The sequence below is a fragment of the Lates calcarifer genome, linkage group LG9 (genome assembly GCF_001640805.2).
Source record: "Lates calcarifer isolate ASB-BC8 linkage group LG9, TLL_Latcal_v3, whole genome shotgun sequence".
NCBI lineage: Eukaryota > Metazoa > Chordata > Actinopteri > Centropomidae > Lates > Lates calcarifer.
Window position 1 is genome coordinate 4887858 of NC_066841.1, and position 8366 is coordinate 4896223.

Consider the following 8366-nt stretch of genomic DNA (forward strand, 5'->3'; position numbering starts at 1 on the left):
TTTTAAGAGGAGAGTGATCCAAAAGGTTTTTGCTGAGCTAACATCCTACAAAAATGTAGGAGACATAAATAACAGTGGACATGATGTTCACTTTGATGGATTACTGAACTCAAGTTTCAAGTCTCTGCAAGTTGACTTTCATGCCACAATCTCAAGAAGCCTGAATGTAAGGAAAACACAATTAATGCACTACATCATACTGAAAGCATTCAGTGTAAGTAATTTGGGGTAAAATTGAAAAAAACACTGGTACAGCCATTAATAAAAATTATTGTTATACTGTTGTGTTTGGAACAATTATCATGGATGGAACAATATTCACAGATGGCAAAGTTTTACCAAAGCTTGAGCTAGACCCTGTTCTGGACCCATGTAAGGAAATAAATCTCTCAAATTGCTCCTGAATTTCCACAGGTGACTGCTGTCAAATATATCCAGGTTTTATTCACATCTGAGGCTCTCTGGGAAGATTTACTTGGAAAAAAAAAATCATCTAGTCTTGCACAAGAAAAACAGAAAATACCCCTGACACAGTTAAGTATAGAGCGTGTGTGTGTGTGTAGAGCTGTGTACCTTTGCTTACCTGGAACTAATTCTCTATTTATTCCTATCTCATTTCTATTTTTTCTAATAAAAGATACTAAAAGTTAAACTGCCAGATACAGAATAAGGCAGTGTAAATATCAATGACACAGTCCCAAGGAAGAAGCTCTTTTAACCTTTTTTGTTTACATTCTTGTGCAACTGTAGAAATGTTTTAGAGAGCTGTCTAATGCAACAGTTGTATGGTTAAAAGACCACAACTACATTTCTATGATGCACTTGAGAAAAGGCCTTTAATTAAACAGTATGGACAGAATGGATGACAGAAACAGGATATTGGTTTTATGAAATGTGCCCTAACCCCAGCAGTATGCCATCCAGCTATGTTGTGGATTCCGAGTGTCAGATAAGAAACACCAGTGACGGATATTGTGACTTACTAAAGAGAGAGAATGAGAAAAGCCACATTGAATACAAAACGTTATGTGAGATTAATTTTTCAAACAGTGAGCATGCAACAAATATGAAAATAAACATGCTTAACATTCTTGAGGAATTCTACTTTGGTCACAAATAAAGAAATAAATAAAAACAATACAGTCGTCACGAGTCACTGTTGTCTGAACTGGAGTCACTGGAGCTGCTGGTGGCAGAATCTGAAGAACTGCTGCTTCCAACGTGATGAGATGCAGCTTGACTGCTTTTCTCTGGATGAAGGGAAGTAAAGGAAAGACCATAAACAATTAAATATATGAATATATGAATATAAATATAATTATATTATGCTGAGGAATCCTAGTATTGAAATTCTTTGAATTATTAGCACCTTAACTTAGCTCAAATGTCAGGAAGGAAAGCTTTGCACTTACTTTGAAACTTCTTAAACTTCTGATACAGACAAGACTTGACATATTGCTCCAGCTCGCGCAGAGTGGACGGCTTCAATACCTCAAAGTCAATCTCGATCCTCATCTGGGTTGGTGTCACACATTGAGGGCTCTCGTGTCTGAATGATGTGCACCACGCGGCCCAGCTTCATACCAGGTAACCGATTGATGTCCAGGCTCAGCTGGTGCTTCTCGTCATATGTCATTGGCAGAGATTCATCATCTGAATCCCAGTCTTTGCTTCCCTTCCACAACTGCCTGAAAAGGAAGACAAAGCAGTCAAAGGTCTCTATGGAGCTGATATACTCTGTTAAGAAAGTTCTTCAGTTGTATAAAATGTCATACCTGGAGCTGGAGTTTGAAGCACATTTGGAATTTGTGCTGCCTTTGTTTTGCCTGCTGTCCTTTTTCTTGTTTTTTTCTTTTTTCCTCTTTGGTTTAATTACAGGGCCTTCAGAGAGTGCAGCAAGCTGTTCATGAACAGCTTTAAGCTAGAAAGAGAGTCAACAGAAGCTGGTTACTGTGGTGCCACATAACAATAATAACCATAAAAGTGCCAAGAAAAATAGCTGCACTTAGAAACCTAAGAAGTTGTATGCTAGGAAGTGGGAGCGGGTACTAGCACTGTGTGCTAGGGTCCAGCTCAACATATGATTTTATCAGTCAACAACATCATCTCCAGTTAATATTCTTTATGCACCCATTTCTCCCTGCTGCATACTGAGAGCCAGGACGCAAGGTGGCAGAATTAGTTTTGGAAATGTTCATGCAAATGGTCATCATAAGGTCCTGGCAGAGCGCAGGGCAAATCTCATCACACACCAAATCCCTTTTAATGTTGCCGTATGGAGCATTATTGATCATGTGATCCCATTTTTATATACAGAATGGTGACGGTTGTATGTTGGCAAAATTGAAGGAGCTGGCTGAAAAACATGTTGTTGGCTCCAGAAAACTCTCATCTAATGTGAAATTAAAACAAACCTTTTAATGATTTGGTATGTGGTGAGGTTTGAACCTATACAAAAGCTATATTTTCATTGTATTAAACAGCAAACAGAAGATTTAACAGGTAGCTCACGCCAGCATTTGTAAGGAAGATAACAAGTTAATGAATGCATGAAGAACATGTCTGGAGAATACAACAAGCCTTTGTCATATAGAGATCTGTGCCTAAACCCACCTGTTCTGCACCCACCTGTTCTTGCAACTCAGCAAGTCGGGTGGCACGCTCCTCTGCAGAGTCTGATTTGTCCCCGCTGGAGGAAATGCTGCCACTTATCCCACTGAAACTTGTGCTCTTGGTGGACATGGCGTTCACTGGTGAAATCAACTCCACAGGCTCATCTGGCATCTTTGCAAACCTCTTTTCAAACACACCCTAAAGACAAGTGAAAGTGAATTGGAACGCTGAGCTTAGAGAACAAGAAAAAATATTTAGAACTCTTTAATTGTCAAATTTAATTATTGAAAACACACCTGAAGTTTTCTGGCCTTGGTGACAACATCATGATGTGGAGGGTTGTATTTATAGCAGTTAGAAAAAATTAGTCTAACATCTGCAGCGAAGCCTTGTGCATCCTTGTACTCTCCTCTTTCCATTTTTTCCTGTAAAATAAAACTCAAGGTCAGACATTAAACTTATGTGATTAATAGACAGAAAGTGTTTATATGTGTAAATTTATATGTACCTTAACAGTGCTGAGGTCCATGGGGTATTTGATGATGTCATGGTAATCGTGTAGCTGCAGGGCTTCAGCATCGACAGGCTTGTAGAAAGGCCAGGCATAGGCTGCGTGTTTTTTTGAGAGCATTTCCTTCATGATATCATTACAGTACTTGAGCTGCTCGCTCAGTCTGCCCTGTTCAGTTTCTTGTTGAGGCAACTCCCTTTCTTCAGAGTCCCTACTCGAAGGATCGATGGCTCGCCCCGTGCTTACATGTCTTCTCTTGCTTTCTGGTAAATCACTCAAATTGGTTATGACTGCTGAGGAGAAATCAGCCTCTTCCTTCCTTTTCTGCACTTTCTTCTTTATTGGTACAAAAAACACCACAATAAGGTAACATTTTCCTCATGCTCTCAGGTTTTAAATTTATATGACTGAGGGACAGAGACACAAATGGTGACTCACTTTTGGGGGTGTTGTCGCTGAAGGACATGTGGTCACAGTTCCATCCTGTCCACCTGTATTGATACAGATTTAAGGAGGAAAAACTGAAATAATGCATATTTTAGACCTCAGTGTAGGGTGCCTTTGGATTTTTCACTTTTTCCTTGTTTGTCTTTTCTGGCAAAAAAGTGGTTGCTGCAGTGGTAGGCATTACCAATGTTATACAGTGTTCAGGCACACAGCATAACTTGCCCACTGGACCCACCGTTTTTTCCCCATTTTTTTGTGTATTAGTATATAGTGCCTATGTTCAAAGAATAAAAATGAACTCTCTGGATGCCTGAGCAGCAGCATTTCACACAGAAACATATGTATATTTTAAAGGTAATAAGTAGCCTAGTACAGCTTTCATACAAGTAGAAGTTCATTACCTGGAGAGCTATTTTTTCTGCCCTTCCCTTTGGTTACATGAGGTAAAATCTCCACTTCCCCCTGAGGCATCTGGGCAACTTTTTGCAAGAAAATCTTCTCCAAGGCCAGGGCCATCAGTACTATGTCATCTGTAGGCTGGAGGACAGGTGAAAACCTATGAGGATTGTGTGTGAATTTGTGATGAATTTCCAATCACAATTCTCCTCACCTTGTTATATATGTAGCAGTTGGTGAACATGGTGTTGAAATCTTGCATGCATTCACTCGCACTCCAATAGTAGCTGTTCTCTAGTCGTTTCTTGATGGTTCCCAAGTCCATGGGAGATGTTATTATTGTGTGATAATCCTAAGAAAAATAAATAAAATAGTGTGTCAGATGAATGTAATCTTGCTTTTTGCTTCTGCCCCACAACTTGAAAAGCATCTGCAAAGGTTGACTGATAAAGAAGAGTTTGTTAGTGTACATTCCCTGCATTCAACACTTCATGTGTTAGCTCAAGCAAATTACACTTTCTTACTTCCAGAATCACTCAAGTTCACTGCAATTTGGGTCTTTACTGTCATAGTTTTGGCCATCATTGCTATCACTCATGAAAAAAAAAACAAAAAAAAAACATGGTACTCATCGAGTTAATTTGCTGGAATGTGGGAACATTGCAACACTGCAGGTCAGACAGGTCAAATAGTCAGACAACTGGAAAGAAAACTCACAAAGCTAGCCAGACATATTTGGAAGAAAAAGCAAAGCCGAATGGTAAAATTATTACCCAACTATCTAACCTGTCTGTTCAGCTGAACACTCAGTTTCTGGTCTCAGCTGGTAACATAACTGATATAAATAAATGATGGCAAAAATTACATGTATGAAGACCCAAGTTGAAAAAACAAACAAACAAAAAAAACAAAAATAAATATTTAACAAGATATCTGGCCATGCATATAGTTTTGATTTTATTTGCTGAGGTTCTGAGATATCTGCCTTTGGCATCTCTGCCTCCATCCTAATTCATTACAGATAACTGGAACAGTTTATATATCATGTCAATTCAACACCAACATCTCAAACAATGCCCTAGTTACTCAGGATAATCCCCAGTTTCGGGACTAATTAAGACCTACAGCAGAGATCACTTAAGGATCAGCCCCTATTTTGCAAGTTAATAAAATTAGTTACATTTTGGAACTAAAGCATCTACTTCAAATTAATAAGTAATTAGCTAAATGCTAACTAAGACGTTAAAAATGCAGTGATACAGGATAAACCAATTAATTAAATAATTCAGCTAATTTTAGGGTTATTTCTTCATGTATGGCTATAAGCTGTAAATACACACTAAGATTGAGGTTGAGTGTAACACATTCCAATGTCTCTGTACTCACTGTGGTGTGTTGTTTAAGTGGGGAGTGCATGAGGATTAGGAGGATACCAAAGCCAAGGGAGAAACAAAAACAGTAGTGAACACAACTTTGACAAGAACGCCAAAAGCTGCGATGAAAGAATAATGAAAACAGAAGAAACTGAAATATTTAGAAGCAATTTTACTCCAGTGAAAGAAAAAAGGAGAGCAGAGGTGTTTCCACAAGGCAAGCCAAACACATACGACATTTTAGACTGTACAGTTACACCATGAGGAAAGTCTGAGGGATAAGGGGTCTGAGGGGTATTAATATCACACAACACTTGCAAACTACTCACTGGTAGTCCAAGAGTGACTGCATCCACAGGCTGGTAAAAAGGCCAAGCAAACTGGTGCCGCCACAGGGATCTGATCACTACATTCTGCATGTACTGTAGCTGGTTGGTCCTTCGGCCTGGCTTGTTGAGGTTGATCACCTCTGGAGGTGGAGGATTCACAACTTGTGAAGGAGCTGGGGCTGTGTCTGCTGACATGATGGTTGCAGCCAAAAGTGACTGGTGAACACAACCTCCACTGGTTTCTGTTATCTTCTGTGAATTCTGTGGCTTTTGCCTGTCAGCTCATCAAAAGGTCTGGGGGAATACCAGCCAACTTCATACATAGTTTTCATACCACACAAGGTGACCTGTGGATATATAAAAAAAAAAGGGTATGATAGTATGGCAGACAAGAGTCCCCCCAAAGATAAATACAGAAGGTAGCCTCTACTGACAGTAGTATTCTGCAGCTATGTTTAATTCATTCTCAGATTTATATGGTAATTTTGATCCTTGTTAAAACCTACATAATGTTTATTGTAAAAAAAAAAACAACAACAAAAAAAAAAAACATAACAGTGAAAGCATTAAGACTGCATGTATTCTGACTTTCATGTATATGTCAGATTTCTTTTATCCATACAAATGCAATATCATGGATTTGGCCAGCAGATGTCGCCATCTGTTATTGTGTCAATTGCTTGACAACAGTGAACCATTTTCAAGTTACTAAATAGTGATTCAGTGCCTCAGGTCACCCAACATGCATCTGATGTATACACTACCAAGTCGAAAGTTTTAGAACACCTCAATTTTTCCAGTTGTTGCTGAAATGTACATAATGTACAGTCTCAGTGTACTCTGAAATTTATATAGGAATCATCTTAAACCATAATTTAATCTATTTTTTGACTCATTCAGCAGCTGAACACACTTGTGGCATTCTTGTTTCCTTGAAAATTAAACATTTTTTGAAAAATTCACAGCAACACTGTTGCTGAGGTTCCCACAATGTGTTGCTCTTGTAGGCTGCTTTGCTTTCACCCTGCTCTACAGTCATTTGCTGCAGGATGGACCCCTGACCAACTAGTCTTTTTTTGTACTTCCCACCATTCAGTAACACACTTTGCTCCAATGCTGCCTTTGTGCAGTCAGAGAATTTGCAAGTTATCAACAGAAATTGAGACACCAGTGGGAACTATTTGCAGTAACTTTCAACTAACTTTTTTCTATGAAATTAACATGCTTTTTCAGTTTTTGGTGACCTAAAACTTTTCTTTTTTGTTACCTTGGGAAGTTTACCACTGAGGTTTGTACCATTTAGGGTTATTCACTGAACTGTTTAAATTTACGTAAAAACAACAACAACAAAAAAAAAAAACCTTTGACCAGGAGTCTTAATGGTGAAGTCTTTATCTTTTTTCCCCAAATTTTACAGACCAGTTGGAAAAACAGTTCTGGCCTTTGCAAGCATGTTTAAAGATTTTAGTGGGCATGCTCATCAAATGTTGAAACATGAACAGAGTGGACAAAAACACATCAAATCATTGATCTAAACTGTGAACCACAAACTCCATACCGAAGTAAACTGTGAGTTTACTTAAGTAAATACCACAAAACATCATTTCAGCTGAAAAAATGTTTTGAACCACTCACACAAATGAATATGTCCAGTGGTTCTCCACATACACAGCTAAATGATTCCGAGCTGTGCATCCATGTTTTTATGTTTTACAACTATTGTGATTCATGTGTTTTTCTTCACCTTTTAGACAAGCCAAGGTGTGCCTGTATCATCTGTGATGACTGAAATGTTTGCTCTATGACATTACATGTTATTTTTTTTATTTTACAGTTTACAGTTATCAATAGCAGCTTTCTCTGGCTAGGAAAAAACACTGACTTGTAGAATACTGATTTCAATTCATCTTAATAAAGCACAAGCAGTGGAATAGAGAGCTAATGTTAATATACAACGTAATACTGGGGTGTTTACTTGTCATTTTGTACAGGAAATAAGATATAAAGTGAAATAAATGGCATATTCACAGGTATCCTATGCGTTATATCAATAAATTATTTAACCTGAAAGCTTTAATGTCTTCACATCGCCAGTTTTTACATGAGTAAATCAAACATCGCAGTATTCGGCAATAGGTAGAGATAACGGCTGAGCAAACATTTAACATGGAAAGCTACAATTAAGCTAACGCTGGGTGTGTTGTTAGCTCAGCAATGTGACGAAAATAAACGTTGACGATACCATAACTCGATAAACACGTGACGCCATTTCACGTTTTACTACATTTAATACTCTTTAATACTAGATTTTGCGTACTATAATCAAGTCCAACAACGCTGCTTTGTTTCGTGGTCAAGCTTCAGCATAAAGTTCTCACATGGAGAGCCTTGGCGGAGCAGCTAACCTAGCTCTTATCCTCGGATAACGGCAGCACAAACGTGTACTTGTTTCTCAAGGGGTGACGTGAGAGTCACGGGTAAAACATACGAGACAGGCTGCTGAAGTTTTTACCAACTCGTCCAACTTATTTTCTTATGAAGACACGTTGGGACGACTGTTCAGGAGCTGCTGTACTTCAGAGGACGCTACATCACACAGAGAAGTCTCACTAGAAAGCCCACTTAATTGCACGGCGTATTGTTAGACCAGCGATGGAACCATGGACTAAGAAGTTTGCTACTGAAACAAACCTGCAG

At 38.6% G+C, this 8366-nt stretch overlaps 1 pseudogene; it reads right to left on the reverse strand.

The window, feature by feature from the left end:
- Positions 1 to 808: 808 nt before the first annotated feature.
- LOC108880295 (bromodomain-containing protein 3-like) lies at positions 809 to 8354 on the reverse strand (annotated as a pseudogene).
- Between the last annotated feature and the right edge of the window lie 12 nt (positions 8355 to 8366).